At 41.4% G+C, this 23,916-nt stretch overlaps 1 protein-coding gene across 12 annotated transcripts in view; it reads left to right on the top strand.

Moving 5' to 3' along the window:
• The window catches only part of DIRAS2 (DIRAS family GTPase 2), a 157,466-nt gene that overhangs the window by 24,787 nt on the left and 108,763 nt on the right, over window positions 1-23,916 (top strand). For 7 of the 12 annotated variants that reach the window (XR_002727029.3, XR_002727031.3, XR_002727027.3 and 4 more), the window contains exon 2: window positions 193-286. The exons of the other annotated variants lie outside the window; for them this stretch is intronic. The gene's annotated coding sequence lies outside the window, so the exon portion shown is untranslated. The remainder of the gene's footprint in view (window positions 1-192; window positions 287-23,916) is intronic. 12 annotated transcript variants of the gene reach the window in all.

The raw sequence follows: 23,916 nt of genomic DNA, 5'->3' as shown, positions 1-23,916 counted from the left end.
GGCTTCGAACATGTCTCACAGCTGACCAGAATTAACATCAACACAGAGACCTGAAGACTGGTAGACTCTTTGAGAAGAAATACTTACAATGTATTCTCTTTGCAGCCTGCTACCTGGAGGCTTCATCTGCATGGTAAACCTTGGCATTTGCAACCCCTTATCATAACCCAGATTTCTTTCTATTGATTCCAGGTCTAAGATATTAACTCCCTCAACCATTTGCCAATCAGAAAATCTTTGAATCTGCTTATGACCTGGAAGCCCCTGCTTTCCAGACTGAACCAAGGTACATCTTAAACATATTGATTAATGTCTTAGATCTCCCTAAATGTATAAAACCACCTTGGGCACAGTTCTCAGGATCTCCTGAGGGCTGTGTCATGGGCCATTGGTTGCCCATATTTAGCTCAGAATAAATCTATTTAAATATTTAACAGAGTTTGACTCTTTTTGTTTACATTGGGTAACCATCACCATGATCAAGACATAGAGAATTTCCATCATCTAAGAAATTGTCCCCTTGCAGTCAGTCCCCAATCCCCTAGAGCCTATTAAAACACACACACATACACACACACACACACACACACACACAAAACTTAGCCGAGTGTGGTGGCGTGCACTTGTAGTCCCAGCTACTTGGGAGGCTGAGGTGGGAGAATCCCCTGAACCCGGGAGATGGAGGTTGCAGTGAACTGAGACCACGCCATTGCACTCCAGTCTGGCTGACAGTGAGACTCTTTGTCTCAAAAAAAAAAAAAAGAAATTGATTTCTATCATCTTAGATTGGTTTTCTCTGTTCTTGAACTTTATTTAAATGAGATTCTTACATTTATGTACTTCTTTTTTACATCTCCAAAGACTCTGTCATTCACAGTTGTGTACTCTTGTGTGTCCATTTTCATCTGCTCAACCTCATAGTTTCAAGATTCGACCATGTTGTTTATTTATGTTTTGCTGATTGTGGTAACTGTGACTTATAATAAGAAATACACTGTATTTGGTCTTGTCCCTGTTTTCCGGCATACAGCTCCTATCTGCCTTGGAATCTCCCAAAGGGTAAGTGCCTTTTTGTATGCTAAGGAGATGACTGATGGGTGAGGGGGAACTCCTAGATAGCCTCAGGATGGGGCTGGTTGCCATGGGAACCAATCACGTGATTAGCAGCTTGGCACTCTCAGCCCCAAGTGGATCTCTGGGGAGAAGTGAGGGGCTGAAGGCTGAGTTGATCACCAAGGGCCCATACATTAATCAGTTATGCCTATGTAATGAAACATTCACAAAACCCCAAAAGTCAAGACTTGGAGAGTTTCTGAATTGATGAACCATGGAGGGTGGTGCCCCATGAATGGCATGGAAGCGCTGTGCTTCTTCTCACATACCTTGCACTATGCATCTCTTCCATCTGATTATTTATCTGTATCCTTTCTAGTATCCTCCATAATAAATGGGTAAATGTGAGTAAAGTGTTCCCCTGAGTTCCGTCAGCTGTCCTAGCAAATTATCAAAACTGAGGAGGCGTTTGTGGGAATCCTGATTGATTGATTGATTGATTGATTGATTGATTTTTGAGACGGAGTCTTGCTCTGTTACCAGGCTGCAGTGCAGTGGCGTGATCTCGGCTCACTGCAACCTCTGCCTCCTGGGTTCAAGCAATTCCCCTTCCACAGTCTCCCAAGCAACTGGGACTACAGATGCGCGCCACCATGTCCAGCTAATTTTTTTGTGTGTGTGTATTTTAGTAGAGACAGGGTTTCACCATGTTGGCCAGGATGGTCTCCATCTCCTGACCGCGTGATCTGCCCACCTCAGCCTCCTAAAGTGCTGGGATTACAGGCATGAGCCACTGCACCTGGCCAAGAATCCTGATTTATAACTGGTTGGCTTAAGTGCAGGTCATAACCTGGGGCTTGGGTCTGGCATCTAAAAGGGGAACAGTTTTATGAGACTAAGCCCTCAACTTGTGTGATGTGATGCTATCTCCAGATAGATAGTGTCAGATTTGAACTGAATGGAAGGACACCCTGCTGTCCTTTGATGACCAGAAGTGTTCTGTATTGAGTATAGTAGGAGAAAAATAGTTTGCTTGTTTTTCCTACTGTAATTATACAGAGATATATATTTATTTGTTTGTTCTTCTGTTGATGGATATTTGAGCTATGTCTAGTTTTTTTTTTTTCTTTTTTGAATAGGGCTGCTATGAATATTCTTGTATGAGTCTTTTTTGTGGACTTACATTTTAATTCCTCTTGGATAAGTTCCTACAATCTAAGAGTAGAATTCCTGAGTCATGGAGCAGATGGCTGTCTGGGAAAATGCCAAGAAGGTTCCAAAGGGGTTGTATCATTTTGTGTACGAGATTTGTGCAGTGTATGAGAGCTCCAGTTGCTTCACATCCTTGCCAACACTTGATGTTATCTGACTATCTTTTAGTGAGGTGATGGTGATAGCTCACTGTGGTCTTAGTTGCCCTGATGACCAATGATGTTGAACATATTTTTATGTGCTTGTCAACTCTTCTCTTATTTTTTATAAAGTGTTTGTCCAATATTTTGCTCATTAAAAATTAGATTGTCTTTTGATTATTAATCTGTAGAACTGTAAAAGATATATTCTGAATTGAAGTCCTTTGCCAGATATATATTTGGCAAATATTTTCTCCTAGTCTATTGCTGCCTTTTTCATTTTCTTATCATTGTCTTGTGATAAGCATAAGTTAATTTTGGTTAAGTGAAATTGAACAATTTTCCTATTTTTAGATGAGTGCTGTTTTTTACCAGTCTAGGAATACTTTGCCTACCACATTAGATATTCTCTTATTCTTTTGAGAAATGTTATTGCTTTTATGTGTAATAGAACTCTGATGCATCTTGAATTAATTTTTGTGTATAGTGTAAAATAGGAAGTGAGTTATTAATTTTCTACACAAATGTCCAGTTGTTTCAGCACAATTTCTTGAAAGGACTCTCCTTTTCCCTTTTTCATTGCTTTGATGCTTCTGTCAAAAATCTCTTAATTGTATACATGTGGGTCTACTTCTGGACTTTCTATTCTGTTTAATGATCTATTTATCCTTACACCAATACCATACTGTCTTGATTACTGTACTTCATTAAGACTCGAAATTAGGTATTTATTTCCCCGTTTTATTTTTCAAGATTGTTTGGGTTATTGTAGGTCTTTTTCATTTCCATATAAATATTTAAAAATTAGCTTGTTCATTTCTACAAACAAGCCCTCTTTGGATTTTGGTTGGTATTGTATTGAATATATAGGTAAACTTGGGGAGAAATGACACCTTAACAATAGTGAATCTTTCAATCTATGAGCATAGTATAACTCTCCATTAATTTAGGTCCTTTTTAATTTCTTTTAGCAATATTTTATAGTTGTCAGTGTACAGATCTTACACATCTTTATTTACTTATTTCTAAGTATTTTATATTATTATAAAATGGTATGTGGCTTTTTGTAAATTTCATTTACCATTTTTATTGATATAAGTATGCAGTTGAAATTTATAGATATACTTCATATCCGGAGACCTTAGTAAGTTCACTTGTGTATTATAGTGGTTTCGTTGTAAATTCCTTAGTTTTTTTATGTAAACAGTCATGTCACCTGCAAATGGAGGAAGTTTCTTTTCCTTTTCCATCTTTATATTTTTTATTTAATTATTTATTTTTCTTGCCTTATAGCAATGCCTAGAACTTCCAGTACAACCTTGAGTAGAACTGGTGGATGTGAACATTTCTACCTCCTTTCTCATCTTAGGGGAAAGTGTTCATGTCACCATCAGGATGACACCAGCTATAAGTTTTCTATAGATGCTCCTTATTGGGTTGATAAAGTATCCTATTTCCTTATTGTTAAGTATAATTTCTCCAAGAGTCTTTGAAGTCTCTTTTCAAGTTGAAGGATTTTTAAAATGCCAATAAATTCAAAAAGCATTATTTCACAAACAGTGCTAATTATGTTCAGTTCTCTAAGCATCAACTCATTTAAATCTGAAATAAGGTCAGGGTGCTATTCTTTACATTTTCTGATAGAGGAAACTGAGGCACAGGTTGGCAGAGAAGGTTCTCAACATCAGACATCTAGGAAGTGGCAGAGCCAGACGGTCTGGCTCCTGAGATCATAGGCTAGGCTGCCCCTATAACCTTACACTTGTGGTTACTGTAAATCGCTTCTGCCATCACTTGACCATCTGAAAGTAGCAGATGCTACTGAAAAACACCTTCTTTTGGGGGTGGAGAGGGGATGACTGCTCAGTGTTTTAGTAAGAGTACATTTCTACAGCATAGTTATAGCATCCTGCACTGCAGAAATGTAAGTTGACCTAAACTACATATTCATACATGTGATTTCTCTTTTATTTCCTCAGAATATTAAAAAAGTGAGGATACTGATTTTATTCCTCAAAACAAGTTTAAGTTTTATTTTTACTTAGAAGCTACCTTCATAGCTTTCCATAAAATATGTATTTTCCTTAACTCAAGAGATAAGAAAGCAACTGTCTTCATGACCCAAAGCAGTATCTTTTCAAATGTTTTATTTGGCAAGATAAACATATTTTGTAATCTCTACAGTGTATGTTCTTTGTGCTTTTCCAGTATAATACTATATGTTTTATATACAGCAACAGAAATTGGCATGCATATTTTTATGTGTGTCAATATATGTATGTGAATGTATACATATATTCTCTCCATACGTGTATTTTGTTTAGGTGTGAAATAGTAATAATGGCTGCTATTTCCTCAGTGTCCACTTTGTGTAGGCAACCAGGGGCTTTACATTTACAGTCTTTAATTCTTACAAAAATTTTGCAAAATAAGTATTGTCACTGCCATGATCCAATGATAATTTGGAGACAGGAAAGATTAATCACTCCATTGAAGGAATACAGACAGTAAGTAGTCAAGCTGGGGTTATTTCTGGAATTTCAATCCAAACCCATTAGTGATGGCGATTTGAATGATTCTTGCGCAATGGTCCTGGTGCTGTGTGGCTATTCAGAAGGAAGGACACAGGAAGGATAAGCGCTGGTGTTGAGGCAACGTGTGGGCGACCCTTGCTAGCACATGTGTTGTTCGGTGGCATGAGGTTCTCAGTTAACATGAACCGCACCTGCTCAAGCTTGTTTACTGGAGGCACAGCTCACTCAGCAGGATCTAATGGGAATGCCCTCATTTGGTTTTGGTCACAGTCCTGAGAGTGTGACAAACCACATAAAAGGGGAACCAGGCCTCCCACCAGGTGCCCAAGTGTGTTGCAGACCAGGGCCACCTCTTTTCTTTTCTTCGATGTGAGTGCTGAGAAGACTTGCTTAGCATGTGCTGCTCAAAAAATACTTGGGAGCGAATGAATAGAAAAATGGACAAATGGACTTTTCTATGGTTCAGTCATTAATAGCCCCTGCCCTCGAGCCTACCACCCCAGCCCAACTGCTCGTGTCGTATGGAATTTCCTCCTCACTCTGACAGTTGCACTAGCTTCACATGGCCTTTCGGGAATAGCACCTGCGCTACCCTCCAGGTGAACTGCTCTGTGGGGGGCAAATGTGAGCAGAGTGTGAGGCTCAGCCCACGGGGAACGTTTCCTTGTGTGGGGCAGTAGGGTAGGCCAGGTTCAGCGTCCGGGACACGTGTCCACTGAGATGGGTTGTGACTAGGGGATGGAGCTAAAGATGCTCATGAAAGCCCAGGACGCCTTGGGGAGGGTGGGAGGCTTGGCCTGGGATGACTCCCCTCCTTATCCCTAGGCAGACAGGTGACTTTGGGTCCCTATGTCAAGCCCTGAGAGTTTTCAGTTTCTGCATCTGCAAGAAGGAAGTTGGAACAATAACGAACGTTTGTTAGAACACGAAGTGTCACATACGCTGCTTACATCTTTATGTGCATTGTGTTCTTTAATCTTTGGATAAGTGACCCCGGGGATTATCGCATCTCACATATGAGAAACTGAAGCTTAGAGGGGTTGACAACTTGCCCAAGATGGCACAGCTGGTACCAGCAGAGCAGGGTCCAACCTGAGCCTGACTCCAAACCCACGCTGCCTGTGTGACCTTCACCATCCCGATAGTTCCAAGTGCACTTCTCACCTCTTAATTTTGGCCCTGGAGAGTGAGAGACTTTGCAGCTGTAACAACCTCACTTCACCTTTTATGCAAATCTCATGTACAATTTCATAAACTTTATTTTTGAAAAAAGTTAATTCCCCAGAGGCCTTCCCTGTCTGACTTGGCCTCAGATGGCCAGCAGAGGGCAATGTAGTCTCAGGGAGGTGCCCTCCCTTGCCCTGGGCTGGGAACTGTGAAAATCTAACCGCTGCTAGCAAAAACCAGTCTCAGCTGGAAAGGGCCTAATCTTCTTGGAGAGGATGTTGGAGAATACATAGCAATAGATTCAGATGAAATCCTGTCTCAGTAGGCACACTTAGAATATTGTTCCTTGGATGGCATTAGAAAGGGAACCTTTTTTTTTTTTTTTTTTTTTTTTTGTAATATGGAGTTCTCATTTTATTCCATGCATGAAAAGAAGTGATAAAGGTTTTGTGCTTTTTCTCATATCTATTAATAGAAGTTATTAACATGCTTATAATAGAAGCCATTTCACCTTCACTGGAACTGATGATGATGCTTCATGATAGCACAGTGGTGCCCTGTTGCCAAGTATTAGATATGGCCCAATGTCTCAAAAATTACCAATCGAAAGGATTTGTGAGTATCACGGGTTGTTTTTAAGATCTTTATAATTATTATTTTTAGACTTGGTGTCTTTTATATCCATACACTGCTAGGATTAAGATCTCAAAATCAGATTGCCCTAATAAACTAGTAGAGGCTCCTTGGGTGACAAAGCCACTCTGACAGTGACTTCATTGGTCGCTCATTGGCCACATACCCTCGCCTGGTTCTCTGAGGCCCAGCGCAGGATATGATGGACGCTAGTTTTTATTTTCTTTGCAATATTTCACTTAATTCTTGGTGCGTTGTAGTGAATAAATTATTGTCAACACCTTTTGAGCACCCAGCATGCCAGAGCATTTATAAACAAAGACAATTGACAAAAGATGTAGAATACAAACATTTGAGCCCTTAAGGGCGAGTGCTTTTTAAGTTCTTTATCTGTATGACTGTGTTAGGTCCTCACAACAGCCCTATAGGTATTATCATCAACCCCATTTGACAGACGGGAAATCTCACCCAGAGGTGCGATGGAACTTGCACAAGATCACAGAGCTGTGAGAGCAGAGCAGGGAGGCAGCCCCCGATGGGTGGATTTCAAAGCCTGCGCTCTCCATTCCCACTCCTTCCTGCTTCTCAGCGTCAGCAAGATTAAATCTCATGAGCTCTAGAGCATCCTGGCAACCTTCTGGGAGGGATGCTCTTTACCTTGAACTATCTATGTTGGGTTCCAGAATCTTCTCCCTAAATGTAAATGTAACAGGAACTGTTGGTAACCCACTCACACCCCTGTGGTCTGTGGATTCTATCTGAGTTTCAACTTCTTCTTTGCCTGAAGACATTCTCCTAAGCCTCAGAAGGTCTCTCTGCCCACGTCCGGGGTGGTTTGAGTGCTAGGGAATTAATAGCCCTGGCAGCCCTCCACCAACGACTGACAGGCTGGTGTCTGAATGTCCCGGCTCCCTCATCCCTCAGGAAGAAGCACAGGTGGTTCTGCAGTTTTCTTGTGCTCCAGTGGCTCACAGCTGGGCTGCCTTCCCTTCCTGGTCTCATCTTCCCCTCCTGGTTCCATGTCCCTGCTCCCTTGCGGGGTACCATGCACCTGCCAAATACATTCTTTCTACTGGGATCTCAAATCTGCATCTGCTTCTGAAAAAGCAAAGGTAGAAGGGATGCAAGTGTCCACATTTAACAGTAACTTGGGACTTCCTGAAGTTATCCAAGGATTTTTTGGGAAAGACTGAATTTACGTTCTGAAATGAGAGCTGGCATCAGTTTAATGATCATACTAATTAAAAAGCTCCCCTTGGCAGCGAGTTGGTGCTTCCTTCCTGTCATGATGGTTTGGGGAGTGGGGTCTGGGTCACCTCTTCTCATGACCTAAGTGCTTTGTGATCACTTACATGGCTTGCCCACTTCCCTCTTCAGTGCCTGGTTCTGGATCCTGGTAGCACCTTCATCTGTGCTTGTGGCCAGGAATGGGCATTGCTGCTACAGCCATGGCCCTGCCCTGCACATATGGATCTACCTTCTCTTCTTTGTGGCCTACCTTCCTCGCTCAGGAGGCCGCTTCTGCTTGGATTCCAAATGGAAAATGGATGCTCCCCTTGAAGACTGCTTTTCTGTGTAGCAGAGAGCACATTATTTATACTAACAGTAAATCCATGGATTCTGTCTTCTAATAACAGGGTGGTTATTTACTATGTGCCAAGCATTATTAGAAGTTCTTCGCTTATATTAATTCAATTATCATAAATCTCTGTGAAGTACGTGCTATTATTTTCTTCATTTTACAGATAAACTGAGGGACAGAGAATTCAAACCACTTGGCCAAAGCTATACAGTGAGTAAATGATACTATCTTGTGTCAGATCTGGATTTGTAATGGAGGAAACCAAAATATTTCACCTCCAAATATCCTTATTTGACATATTTTGAGGTGGTTGTTCAGAGGGCCTGCAAATAGAGGTAGCCCTGCAAAGCTGTCTTTGCAGGGAGATTTGCATCTGTACAGAATCAGCATGGTACAGCCAGGTTTTCTTTGAGGCTCACCCTTGTCCAGATCAAGAAAAGATTAACAGAGTCTGATGCCTTAAATTTCTGAAATAAACATTTACCATCTATTCTCTCTGAGGACTGTTACCTGTAAGGTTTCACCTGTATAATAAGACCACATTTGCAAGCCAGACCTCCTCTTCTCTTCCTCCCATAACCTGCCTTGACATCATAACTTGATTTACTGCCACAACCGGTTTTTGGGTGGACTCCAAGCCCACATTTTTTCTGTAACCTTAAGCTGTGTATAGGCTGGATGTGGTGACTCCTGCCTGTAATTCCAACACTTTGGGAGGCCAAGGCAGGAGGATCACTTGAGGCCAGAAGTTCAAGTTCAAGGCAACATAGTGAGACCCGCATCTCTACAAAAAATGAAAAGAATTAGTCAGGCATGGAGGCACAGACCTATAGTTCCAGCTACTCAGGAGGCTGAAGTGGGATTGTTTGAAGGACTGCTTGAGCCCAGGAATTTGAGGCTACAGTAAACCGTGATCCTGCCATTGTACTACAGCCTGGGCAAGAGAGTGAGACCCTGTATCAAAGAAGGCTTAAAAAAGATAGTGTAAATGTGTCAACCACCTTACCATTTCTTGGAGATCTTCGTAAGATTCCTATACACATTAATAAATATGTGTGCCTTTTCTCCAATTAGTCTGTCTCTTGTCAGTTGATTTTCAGTGACCCTTCCAAGGACAAAGTGGAAGTTTCCCCTTTGTGGGTTCCTGTGGCACCCACAGGAATGACCGTCCCTCGCTACCTTCTGCTTCACAATTTCAAATGACTGGCCACTCGCCAACAGGCAGAAGAGGTTCATGAGTTCCTCTTTTCCTCATTTGCACTTGACCTCTTTCTCATGACACACATCCAGCCATGTCTTCTACATATTTTTTTCCCCAGTAAAACATCTGTGCCTCACAGTTGTAAAAATCAAATCAAATAGTAAAAATGTTTTAAAAATGCATCTCAGGGCTGCTTTCCTTAGAGGCTGCTGCTGCACAACACTGAAGGACGTGCATGAAGGTGTGAGAGAGCGGTGTGGCATCTGTCCCATGGTCCGCATGGTTTATACACTTGGTTTGCCAGAAAGCGTCTCAGGTCAGCACAGATGCAGAATTTCTGGTTCAGTGCAGTTGACTGAGCACTTGTGCTTAACGTCCCACCCACAAGAGACCCCACTGAAAATGATTTCGAAAGAGGGAACAAAATGTCACTGCAGACACCACTGGAAGTGAGGTAGCAGGTGGGATTTCACTTTGGGCCAGACTGAAGACTGGTTGAAACAGGGAAGAGGCATGCCCACCAGCACTGTGATGGTTTACCATTGCTGTGCCAACACCTGGAAGTTACCACTTCTGTTCTAGAAATTTCTGAGTAACCCACCCCTTAACTTGCATGTAATTAAAGGCATGTATAAATATAACTGGAGAACAGCCTCTGAGCTGCTACTCAAACACACCGCCTTTGAGGTATCCTGGCTCTGCAGGGGCAGTCACAGAGCTGTAACACTGTTGCTTCAATAAAGTCATTTTTTTTTTCTACCACCAGCTGATTCTTGAATCCTTTCCTGAGTGAAGCCAAGAACTTTCCCAGGCTAAGCCCCAATTTTGGGGCTAGCTTGCCCTGCATCAAATGGCATTCCTAGCTGCTCTCCCAGAAGGTCTGTGCCCTCCCTGGAGCCTCCTCAGTGCCCCCGTTCTGAGGAGGGTCCTGCCGGTTTTCTAACAAAGGATTCCATCCCAAGGTCATCAGGCACCTCTCCCCCTTATCCAGCTAGCTCCAGCCTATACCTCTTACTGCTCAAAAGAGTAGGTCCAACCAATACCTCCAGAAGTGGACCCCATATCAGCCCCTAAAAGTCAAACCTGTGTCCATTGCAGGAAGTAGCTGATGAAAATTGGGGAGCACTTAGAGTACATGTGCTATTTTCTATGTCTGATTTGGCTTTATTTAACAAAGAAAATTTGGCTAGTTTTCAGAGAATCCAGAAAAGTTTATAGAGGAGTTTTTTAAGTTGACCATGTTCTTCAACTTAACTTGTCATGACTTGCAAGTATTATCATCTACTTGCTGTGCTGTGGAAGAAATGCAGTGGGAAAAGGGTGTGGTTTAGCCAATCAATTATGACAAGGTTAGAGAAATAACTCAGAGAAAATATGAAAGTCCCACTCTGTTTCAGGGTCGTTTGGTTGAGGCACTCAAGAAATATACTAACACAGATCCAGACTCCCCAGAAAGGCAGACTCTCCTGGGTATGCATTTTATTACTCAGTCTTCCCCTGACATCAGGAAAATGCTACAAAAAGCAGCAGCAAGGGGTCTCATACCCCCATAATCCAACTCTTAAACACGACTTTTGGGGTTTACAACAACAGTGACAGAGGAGAAGAAGAGGCAAAACCATAAGAAATAGCCAAAAAGTGCAATTATTAGCATATGCTTTAAGCCGCCTTCCTCCTCACGGTTACCCATCCCAAGAAAGTGTCACAAGATCAGTGTCTGGAATGCCCAGATGAGAGCCCCCAACTGTTTGGCCCCTGGGCCAGAATCAATGTGCCTACTATGAACAAAAGGGCCATTGACAATGAGACTGTCCTGACTGTCCCTGATGAGAGAGAGAAAAAGTTCCCCATCAGTTCTAGAGCTAACCTTCTTCCACTAGCTCCAATGAGCTGCTTTGCTCAAGTAAGTTTATTAGGGATCTTAGATCCTTTACCTGATGGACAGCTTCCTGCAGTGGCAGATTAGAGGCTGCCTGAACATTATTCTTTAGTGTCCCACTGCTGGGTGAGCTCTCCAGCAGCTCAGAGACTCAGGTATCCCCTTCAGTAACACAGTTTGCCCCTTGCTTCCTTATTGGCTGCTACAGGATCCCCTTCCCTGCCTCTTCATGTCTTCCATACCTATTGGGGCAAATAAGGTTTGGTCAGGTAGACAGGTCCCAGTTTTATAAATAATTTGGATCATGTTATCTTGTATAGGCCCTTTGTTTGATGTGTTTGTTTATGTGTATAGACAGGTATTGTGGCATGTCCTGTGTCTAGCATGCTATCAGATTGGCTTATAAATAAAAGAGCAAGAATAAATTAAACATGTAAGTCTAGTCTGAACTTCTTAGTTTGAAAAGAATGTTGTGTCTTTTACAATTTAACTTTAAGGTAAACCACTGTTGTTTGTAGGTTTTGAACTGGTTAAAATGTCTTTAAATAGCAAGCTTTTTGTATAGTTGAAAACCTTAAAATTGTGAAATGGTTCTCATCTACAGAATGCCAATGTCTGTTGGGAAGTTCAGGATTTCTTGCCTCCTAGGTTTATATAAAATGTACCAGGGAAAATATATTCTTTATTGGGAAAAAGAGTATTTTTTGTCAAATTCAGAAGTCAATGAAGGTGAGGTTCCACTTATGAAGGGACCAGTGAGTGGGGAAAAAAAGAGATATAAAGAAAACTCTAGATAAAAAATGTATTTTTTTTGCAAGGAAGGATATAAAGAAAGAGTAATTTTATATAAAAAGGATCTTCTATAGTAAACTCTTATCCTAGAGTAAAATGACTGGTTATTTAAAAAAGAGTTAGTATAGGACAAGTCAAATTGTCCAAGCATGTGGTGGATGGTATATGTAAGTTGTGACAAGGTTCATAAAGGGGAATTTATGAAAGGAATTTTGTGTGTGATTAAGCTAGCTGTAATGAAAAGAAAATTATGTATAATATACTTTCTAAAAATAGTCTCCATGTCAAACCAAATTTTCTTACAGTATTAATTTGCTAAATTACCCAAAATTTTGCTTTTTGATTTTATATTCTATTTCTTTTAAAATCCTCTTGCTTCTCAGAGTCGTATAACTGTCTCCTTTAGCCTTTTCATCAGCTCCTGTGACATTTTCTCTTCTGGTTCCGACTGGTATTGTGGCCTGATACTAAAGTGTTTTGTCTTAGAGGTCTGTAAAAGCTGCCTTTTTTTTCCAATATAACTTGATTCTATACTCTTGGTTTTTCTTGATATTTCTAAATTTTCAGTGTAACTAACCAGAAAACTTTCTCAGTTCCCCTGCTATACTCATAATCTTAAATACACTTTTCCTACATCTGATTAAATTCAAGTATTATGTTTTTCTTCATCAAATTCAACTTTCAGGTTATTTAAGTGGAGTTCCCATATGGAGAGGTAATCACACTGCTAAGAGTATTTAACTTTGGATAAATAAGTAACTATTGCTTACAATAACCTGTAGTTCCACACTGATCAAATATTTTGGGACTTTAACACCTTTGACATATGCCCTCAGAATTGAATCCTAGTTTAAATCTCTTGCTTGTTGCTGGGGTTTATCAAAGCTATAAAAATTAATCACTACAAGGTTATAAAATCTTTTTATAGCTTCCAGTCAGGTCATGAACTCCAGTATCACCACCTCCAACCCTCTGACAAGTTCCTTATCAGGTGCTATTAACTAATCCATGTGCTGTTAAATTACAGGGCTTTGATTCCTGGGTATGCATAGCTCATCTGGAGATGGCACCAATTCCTGCCAGTATCTAACATCAAACTCAAGTTAACCAAAGCCTTGTCTTTAAACCTGGGCAAAGGAGACAATCAAAGTAACCTGCTTTCATGAGACACAGAGAAAAGCTTGTATTCATTTAATAATTTTGCCTCTAACTGAATATAACTTGTTCTATGTCTTGATACTAAATAATTTAAATGTTTAGCTACCCATGAGCTTCCGTTGCTGTCATTCTCAAAACTAGGCAGCATGTATGACCTTTTTGCTTGAAACATTGCTAATTCTCTGTTTTGTTTTACATCTAGAATTTAAAATGATTTAATTCCTTCAGGTCCAGGAACTATAGTGGGATAAGTGGGCATGCAAGATTGCAAGGGCTAGGTTTTAAGAGATAAAATTAATTCAGCCCCTCCAAATTAAAAAAAAAGGCACACAGACGCCTAAACAAAATGCTTGTGTTTGGTATAGCTAATTGCTACAAGTCAGATTACAGTAGCTCAATGCACAGGATGTATAGATAAGTCAGTTTTACAACCTTATTTTTGGCTTTTAGTTTTTGACTCTCATAGTGCTTAAAATGGTTTTAAGGGCTAATGAGTACCTGCCTACCTCCATTCCCATCTGGCCTAGAATGTTTAATCCACTATGAGTCTTTTGATTCTAAGTCTGTTGGCCAAAGGAAATCCCCCTTCCACACACACAAAAAAATTCTTAAAAAAGCTAATTCAGTCCATGACACAAAATGGGATTGGAGACACCTCACTATGCCCCCTTTATAATTTAGGCCAGGTTCACAAGACCCTTTAAGAATATAGAAATAAAGTATTGCCTCCTCCCAGAAGACTTAGTCTTACTAAAAACTTAAAAAGAAAAATCCCCCAAGGGATTACAACCAAAGTGGAAGGGTGCTTGTCAAGTGTTGCTGAGTACCCTACTAATGTTAAACTCCAGGGAATAACTAGTCGGGTACACCTGTCCAGGATTAAACCTATTTCTTATGCATTGCAGGCATAAAATGAGAACACCACGATTACATCTGTGAACCTTTAAAAGATCTCCACTACTTAATTAAAATAATCAACACTCAGCCAGAAGTGGTAATGTGATGCTGTGGATGGGAATAGGCATGTTAATTTTTCTCTTTTTCCTAACTGTAATACTTCTTTTCCATTGCTTTGGCCAACCACGTCTTCCTGGGAAACACCTCTTTTGTGGTTGTTGGGTGTAGAAGCCACTCTAATGCCCAACCAGGCACCATGCTGTCACTGTTGATTCTGTTGGCTCTCTCAATGATCCTGATGCGGTGTGGGTGGGAACATAACTCTATGGTAAATATTTCAAAAATTATGGCATCAGGGAATCATCTTCGTGGTTGCTGGATTTTCCATCAACATCCCCAGGATAGAGAGTTCCACCTTCTGGCCTATCTGGAAAATCTTGCAGCCATATTCCCAGACTTCCTAACTAACCATATGATCCCAAAGTTCCCAGACCCCTACTTGCTATGAGGAACTCTCCCCCACCTAATGGATTCCACCTGAACCTCCCCAACCACTATCACCTGCACCTGGGAAGTTGTGTATCTATATCTCCAGTACACTAATGATTCTATCTTTTGTGCCCGCTGTTGTGTTAATGACCCAAAAGCAGAAGTTCCCCTGTGAAGCTGTGGTCCAACTCTAGTTGCCAAGTTCCCAAGGCTGCACCAAGGTCAATGGAATTCCACGTGTGAGCAAGGAGACCATATATGGTGCCTTCTCCCAGATCAGAACATGCAGGGGAAGAACAACTGCCTAAGCTGGGAAGGTGGGAGTGCTGCCCACTTCTGGAAAACAAAGACTGCTCAACCACCTCCACTGGAACAGTGGAGGAATAGTTCCATAGACTCAGTTTGGCAGCAAAGGATAGGTCTCATACCCTGTAGGGCCTCTATTGGAGCCCCAACAGGGCTCATTTTTGTTTGTGACCATGAATGGGAAGAAGTCACACCCCATAACCATGCCTGACTCTCCAAGGAGCCACCTGTTCTTTTAGGAGTAGCTTTTAGGAGTAGCTTTCCCTTGTATATCAAAAGCTTGAAGCAGAGGTGAATGTATGTTGACCACCCTTGCCTCTTCAGGGGTCACAGTCTATAACCCCATAAGACCCAGGAATACCAGAAAGAAGCAAGCAAGAGGATTAATTCTGGCAGGAATCAGGGCAGCAGTAGGACTAGTGGCATCCAGGGGGGTAGCTGTGTCTACCATGAGTCAACCCTAAAGAGCTTGACTGAAATCCTAGAATCCTTAGCCACCAATGCAGGTCAGGCAGTAAAGGGAATTCAAGAGTCCCTAGACTCTTTGGCAAATGTAGTTCTCGATAACAGACTAGTATTGGATTATTTACTAGCTGAACAAAGTGAAGTCTATGCAGTTATTAGTAAAACTTACTGCACATATATTAACAACTCTGGGCATGTCGAGGTTCACATTCAAAAGATCTATGAGCACGCTACCTGATTACATAGATCTAACTGGGGCACTGAACCCAACTATATCTGGTCCACTATTAAAAGTGCCATCCCAAGTCTCACCTGGTTTTTTATCAATCCTAGGACTTCTGATAGCTGTCTTGTTATTACTAATCTTTGGCCCTTGCTACTTTTAACCTCTTAGTAAACTTTATGTCTTCTAGATTATAACAGTTCCGGGTAAAGACAATGCTGGCACAAAGCTTCAAACACATTCTGTTTACTGATCCAGAGAATAAAAACATCCTGCCTCTTGGCCCCCTAGATAAGGAATCCAGACATTTTTACTCCTCTGATGCTAGGCAGGGCCTATGCCCCTAAAATCAGCAGAAAGCAGTTACAAAAAATGGGCCTTCACCCTTCTGCAAGGAGAAGTATCTAATCTCTGAGCAGGGAATGAGGTAAGAGGCAGGACCAGATGAAAGACGTCGGGTCTTTCATCCAGACCAGGTGAAAGACTGGTTAGAACAGCGGCTGAAACAGCCACTGAAAGCACCTCTTCATCAGACATGCTCACCGGTGCCATGGTGGTTTACCATTGCAATGGCAACACCTGGAAGTTACTGCCCAAAGAAATTTATGAATAACCCACCCCTTAATTTGCATGTAATTAAAAGGTATGGCTATGACTGCAAAACTGCCTCTGAACTGCTACTCTCCAAACACAACCTATGGGGTAACCCTGCTTTGCAGGAGCAGTCATGGAGCTGTAACACTGCTACCTCAATTAAGCTGTTTTCTACTACAGGCTCACTCTTGAATTCGTTCCTTAGTGAAACCAAGAAACTTCTTGGGCTAAACCCTAACTGTGGGGGCTCACCTGTCCTGGATCAGGAAGGCATCATCAGCTGCCTAGAGAGGTTCTCTGAGAGCAAAACAAAGAAAATTTTTAGCCAGCAGGGAATCCAAAAGATGACCTCCTCCCTTTGGATGTTTTACTCCGGCAAAATAAAAGTGCAAACAAACAGAGAGAGAGAGAAAGAGAGAGACTTGTATATTGTGTCATAATACACAAAAAAGTATTTTAATTTGCCAGTGGTTATTTCCATAGCTTTAAATATGTTTTTCCATTTCTTTAGTTTTTCACTTTGTTTCTTTAGATTTCATACATTGACTACACATTAATAAAGATGTTGGGTCACCTTTTTGCCTCTATTTGCCTTGCCCTTGTCTCCTTTCCATTTTTTGATATGAGTTATTTTTGTCTCTCCATTGGTAATCTTGTAACTCCAAACATCATCCCAAGACTCTATTCCTTGTTTGGTCCATTTTGACATATCTTCAGTGGCCCCTCACATCTCATATCTCATGTGGGAGGAGGGGTTCTAATTTCTACAATTCCTTCTCGATTCTGGCCATATCTTTTATTTTGTCAAGTCTTATAGCATTTGAATTTTGTTTTGGTATCTGTGGCAGACAGAATAGTGTCCTCAGCCATGTCCGCCTCAATTCCCTGAACCTGTGAATATGTGACCTCATGTGGTAAAAGGGCCTTTACAGATTACAGATGTAATTAAGTTAGGGACTTTGAGATGGGAGGATGATCCCGGATTATCTGCATGGGCCCAAGGCCATCACAAAGATCCTTATGAGGGAAAAGAAGCAGGTGGAAGAGTCAGAGGCAGAGAAGAGGTGATGATGGAAGCTGAGGTTGGAGGGATTTGGGACCAGAACCCAAGGAATGTGGATGGCCTCTAGCAGCTGGAAAAGTGAAGAGAACATTCTTCCCTAGAGGCTCCAGAGGGAACGCAGCCTGTCATCACCTTGTTGTAGGCTGGTGAGAATTTTATCAGACTTCTGACCTCCAGAATTCTAATATAACAAAACTGGTGTTGCTGTAAACCACTGGTTGACAACAACCATAGGAAACTAAAACAGTACCATAATTCTGGTGTTCTGTCTATAGGTTATGCTACTATTATGTTTAGGGTGGTTTATGCACGTTCTCTTGTTTCATTTTCTCAACCACCCTGACAATTAGTATACCATGATTTCCATGTTATAGCTGAAAAACCTGAAAATTAAGGTTTAGATACATTGATAAATGTCATATAAGTAATAAGTGGGTATGGGACACATCCCCAGGCCTGTTGAAGTTCAAGTCCTGGTGCTTCAGGACCGAGGCTTCCAAAGGGGAGAGATCAAATCTCCCTTACAGGGCTTACTGCCTACCAGGAGAGATATATGGGGGTTGGAGAATGTATAAAAATAAACAAAATATCCAAATGTTCCAAGGGATGGATGGTGTTTTTTTCGGACCACTGCGATCACATTGCCCTTGTTTGACAACCCTAGACCTGGGAACTCTTTGTGTTTTCCTGTAAAGTGTGCAAGTGCTTGTGGAATAATGAGCAGCCTAGGACAGCCCAGCCTCTTCACACAGAAGTAAACCAGTATTGAGCATAGACCACACTCTCCCATCAACATTTATTCAAACGCCAGGGAAGTGCTGGCTCTTGTGATCTAATCAAACTGGGGTCTTCCCAGCATGGCAAAGCCAAACACTGACATCTGGATTAGAGTGAGACAAAGTGAGGCATTTATTTCATGGCACCAGCAAGGAGAATTGGGCAGTTCATGCTTGAGACCTATATTAATCTGTTCTCTCACTGCTCTAAAGAACTACCTGAGACTGGGTAATTTATAAAGAAAAGAAGTTTAATTGGCTCATGGTTCTGCAGGTTGTACAGGAAGCATAGTGGCTTCTGCTTCTGGGAAGCCTCAGCAAGTGGCGGAAGGCAAAGGGGAAGCAAGTGCATCTTACATGCTGGCAGCAGGAAGAGGAGAGAGGGGGAAGGTGCCACACACTTTAAAACAACCAAGTCGTGCGAGAAGGCTAGCATGAGACAGCACTAGGGGGATGGTGTGGAACCATGAAAAACCACCATACTCCAATCACCTCCCACCAGGCCCCACCTCCAACACTGGGAATTACAATTCAACATGAGATTGGGTGGGGACACAAAATTCAAACTGTATCAAGACCCTACCTCCCTTACATGTAAGTATTTTTAAAGGTGAGGGGCCAGAGGTTATAGGCAAAGTTACAAATTAATACATGGAGGCAATACATTGGTTTGACCCAAAAGTTGGGACATTTTCAATGGGGTGGGAGGCCCACAGGTCACGGGTGGATTCAAAGATTTTCTGATTTGTGATTGATTAAGCAAGTGAAACTTTGTCTAAAAATTTGGAAACAGCAGAAATGAATGTTAGCTCTGACTCATGGTTATGACCTCCTCCAGGCCCCTCAGGTAGAAATTTGGAATGAAGAATTGCAGTCAGAGTTCATTCCTCAGCTCTCCCTGATGTGAGGTCAACAAAAGGGAGATACAATAGAAGGGAGGTCTGTGCCAGTAGACACACTGGGTGGGAGTCTAGGTTTCTGAAAAATAACTAAAATGCATATGTTAAGATGTTATCTTTAGTTTCTGTAGGGAACCAAACATCTTCTGACTCTACTTCCTTGGCTATTATTTTTAGCTTCCAATTACTTTCTTGCTTATGAAGTTTCTCATTTACTTTTCAGGGCTAGCTAGGTGCCCGGGATTTCCCTCAAAGAAAATCAGGATTTTCCTTTAGTTCCGTGCTTGGTTTAGAGGCAAGGTACCTGGTAGGCCCCTAAGAAGGGTCCCAGCTCTGTCACACTCTGAGGTCTCCTCTCCCTGAAAACTGGGCTAGCTTTGGGAGATGTGAAGACCTGGACTTTCCCTAAAGAGGAAACAACAAGACAACGAGAGACTGGCAGAACAAAGTTTGGGGGAGAGTCCTTTGCAGCCTTGCTGGACAGGAGAACTCCCAGGGAGACAGAGTCACCATCCTGGTGGGTCTTCAGGTTGGAAGTGAAGGTGGCTGCTGCGTTCTTCCTCCTTTCCTACGTCACATCGCATCTTCTCTTTCTTTTCCATTCCACTTCTTCCTCTTTTGCCCTGATTCAACATTTGCTGTTTTATCTCCTATTTCTCTCTGAAATTATATCCCTCTGATTATTTCTCCCTGAAATATCTGTCCTCTATCTCCCTTCTCAAATTTTTTGTCCCTCTAGGTCATCTTCTTAAATGACCAGGCAGAATATGCACCTGCAAAGAAACACTGAGAATTTCCAGACTTTACAGCTGATCTCTTTTTACTTAAGTTTATTTACAAGTAGCTCATAAGTATTTCAATAAATTATGAAAACAAAGTGTGAACTTGTAGAGATGCCCATTGCAACCAACTTTTTCCTAATATTTCTCACATTTTGCCTTCTAACCTAGGTAGGAGCTCATCATTAATTATGTTTTTTTATATTCAAAACTTTTGGGAAAAAATTCCTTAATTTCTCTGGTAAACTACATTTCTTGTAAAAAGCAACTTCACAGTTTTCCTCAGAAACCTGATTAGTTTCCATATTATTTGGATTTATAAAATGACCCTTTCAGACTGAGAATATGACTACATTCACAATTCCATGTATATTTGCGGAACAATTCTATATTATTACGGTAATAACAAGGCTGCCATCTCTTTGCTATGCAAATTTCATACATTGTAGCTGAGTAAATACTTCCTTTCTGCCTAGTGGATTGATCTGAATAACAAAGATGCAGAATGTAAAGAACATGCAGCTCTGAGTGGTTTGGTTGAAGATTTCTTATAAATAAATTTTTGGACGTACACTATCACCTTCCCTAAGAGGCTTAGCAGCTGTCTCAGTGGAAACAAGTCCCTCAGGAGCCTGGGATATCTTGAAACAAAAATCAGTTTTGCATTTGGCAGTAAGATAAACCTCAAAAGCCTTTCTTTTCTTTTTCTGATGCTTGAATTATAAAGAGGCTGCACCTAGTCCCAGCATCAACAAGTCTGTGCACATATGGAAACAGGTCTGCACCACAGGCTATGCTCATTGGTAAAAATGGTCACTTTACTTGCAAATATAGACAAAGGGGCCCATCTTTGGTCTAAACTTTTAGCCAGCTGCTTCTATGGCGAGGCAGAGGTAGACAGTGTTTGGGGGTGTGTCTGTCTTTGTATAACGAAGGAATATGCCCATCTTTGCATAGTGAAGAGGCCAGAGAAGTAGCCTCTTCATTATGCAAAGATAGGTATATTTATTTTCTATTGCTGCTGCAACAAATTATCCTAAACTTAGTGGCTTAAAACAACACAAATGTATGATCTTACAGTTCTGCAAACCAGAAGTGTGACGTGAGTCTCACAAGGCTGAAATCAGGATGTTGGTGGCTGTATTCCTCTCTGGAGTCCTTAAGGGAGAACCATTTCCTCAGTTTCCCCAGTTGGTAGAGGCTGCTTGCATTTCTTAGTATGTGGGCCTTTCCTTCATCTTGTTGACAAAAAGAGGCAACTCTGTAAAATATTTGAAGAGACTCTGAACCACATGGCAGTGACCATGGCCCATGACATAGCCCCAGGAGGTCCTGAGACCATGCACCTAAGGTGATAGGGCTACAGGTTAGTTTTATGCATTTTAGGGAGATATATGATATATTAGTCTGTTCTCACACTTCTAATAAAGACACACCTGAGACTGGGTAATTTATAAAGAAAAGAGATTTAATTGACTCACAGTTCCACATGACTGGGGAAGTTTTGCAATCATGATGAAAGGCAAGGAGGAGCCTTAAATCACATCTTACATGGTGGCAAGGAAGAGAGAGCTTGTGCAAGGGAACTCCTCTTTATAAAACCATCAGATCTTGTGAGACTTATTCACTGTGATGAGAACAGCATGAGAAAGACCTGCCTCCATGATTCAATTACCTCCCACTGGGTCCCTCCCATGACATATGGGAATTGGGGGAGCTAAAATTCAAAATGAGATTTGGTTGGGGACAGAGCCAAACCATATCATAAGACATCCATCAATACATGTAAGATGTACATTGGTTGGGACCAGAAAGGTGGGAAAACTTGAAGTAGGAGGTTTCCATGTGGATTCAAAGATTTTCTGACTGGCAACTGATTGAGTTTATCTAAATACTTGGCATCAATAGAAGGGAGCATTTGGGTTAAGATAAGAGGTTGTGGAGACCAAGGTTCTTATTATGCAGATGAAGCCTCCAGGTAGCAGGCTTTAGAGAGAATAGACTATAAATGTTTCTTATTTGTGTTTTATATTTTATATTTGTTTAAAATATAAAATTTGTGCCAGACTCTCAGTTAATTCTCTCTTGGATCAGGCAAAAGACCTGGAAAGGGAAGGGGATTCTCTACAGAATGCAGATTTTTCCCACAAGAGACGGCTTTACGGGGCTATTTCAAAACATGTCAAAGAAATATATTTTGGGGTAAAACACTTTGATTTTGTTCAGGGACTGCCATCTGTCATAAAGGTTCTTATTGTCACAAATAATCTGTTCTGCCAGTCTTAAAGTCTCTGTTTTAATGTTAAGGCTGATCAGCTGTGCCTGAATTCGAAAGGGAGGCGGGTATTACGAGGCACATGTGACCACCCATCCACCTCATGGCCTGAACCAGTGTTTCAGGTTTACCTTAGAGTGCCCTTGCCAAGAGGAGGGGTCCATTCTGTTGATGAAAGCCTTAGAATTTTATTTTTGGTTTATAATCTTCAAAGCCAGCAATGGCTAGTCAAACCCTCCTTACCTCACATCACTCTGACTTTGAAATCTTCTGTCTCCCTCCTTCACTTTAAGAACCCTAGCAATGAAGCACTTCAGGAAATACCACCCCTAACACATGCCACTTTCATATGCTGATTACTTCAAACTGAGGGCTAGACTCATGCGGAAGAACAAATGCAGACAAGGGCTTTCTCTGAGTTCCCCTTGTCTGCTTAAAGACAGATCTCAATTGTCATGAATTCCCTCGCTGGGAATCTTATCAACCACAGATGAACTCTCCAGGGAAGATGAACACCATGCCCGGAGTGACTATCACATGTTCTTCTGCCAGCTGCTTTTATTACCTAAGAGGCTTTTATCTTCATAACAAGACAACCTTGACTCACCATACAATTCCTCCCATAACCCTCCATGATTTGTGTTAACACCACCCCCACCCCTGCCAGAAACCCCAAGCCCCTATCGCTTTTTGTAGTGCGGAATGCTATAAAAACATCAACCATGGAGTCCCATATTTGGTGGGACTCCCATGTGTATATACAGATATGGTTTGGTTCTGTGTCCCCACCCATATCTCATCTTGAATTGTAATCTGAATTGTAATCCCCACATGTTGGAGGAGGGATCTTGTGGAGGTGATTAGATCACAGGGGCATTTCCTCCATGCTGTTCTTATGATGGTGAGTGAATTCTCATGAGAGATGATGGTTTTATAAAGGCTTTTCCCACCTTCACTCTGCACTTCTCCTTCCTGCTGAAAGTGAAGAAGGTGCGCTTCTTCCCATTTGCCTTAACCATGATTGTAAGTTTCCTGAGGTTTTCCCAGCCATGTGAAACTGTGAGTCAATTAAATGTCTTTCATAAATTACCCAGTCTTGGGCAGTTCTTTATAGCCGTGTGAGAATGAACTAATACAGTAAATTAGCACCAGGAGTGGGGTGCTGATATAAAGATACTCCAAAATGTGGAAGTGACTTTGGAACTTGGTAACAGGCAGAAGGTGGAAGAGTTTGGAGGGCTCAGAAGAAGACAGAAAGATGTGGGAAAGTTTGAAACTTCCTGGAGACTTGTTGAACATCTTTGACCAAAATACTGATAGTGATATGGACAATGGCATTCCGACTGAGGTGATCTCAGATGATGAGAAACTTGTTGGGAAATGGAATAAAAGTAACTCTTGCTATGCTTTAACGAAGAGACTGGTGGCATTTTGCACCTGCCCTAGAGATCTGTGGAACTTTGAACTTGAGAGACATGATTTAGGGTATCTAGGGGAAGAAATTTCTAAGTGGCAAAGTGTTCAAGAGGAAGCAGAGCATAAAACTTTGGAAAATTTGCATGCTGATGATGCAATAGAAAAGAAAAAAACCTATTTTCTGGGGAGAAATTCAAGCTGGCTGGAGAAGTAACAAGGAAGAAAATGTTAATTGCTGAGACAATGGGGAAAATGTCTCCAAGGCATGTCAGAGACTTTCATGGCAGCCCTTTCCATCACAGGCCTGGAGAACTAGGAGAGAAAAATGGTATTGTGGGCCCATCCCAGGGCCCCCTTTCTCTTTTTTTTTTTTTTTTTTTTTG

Source organism: Piliocolobus tephrosceles, chromosome 14, assembly GCF_002776525.5.
Source record: "Piliocolobus tephrosceles isolate RC106 chromosome 14, ASM277652v3, whole genome shotgun sequence".
Taxonomy (NCBI): domain Eukaryota; kingdom Metazoa; phylum Chordata; class Mammalia; order Primates; family Cercopithecidae; genus Piliocolobus; species Piliocolobus tephrosceles.
This window is presented reverse-complemented; position numbering and strand designations above follow the sequence as displayed.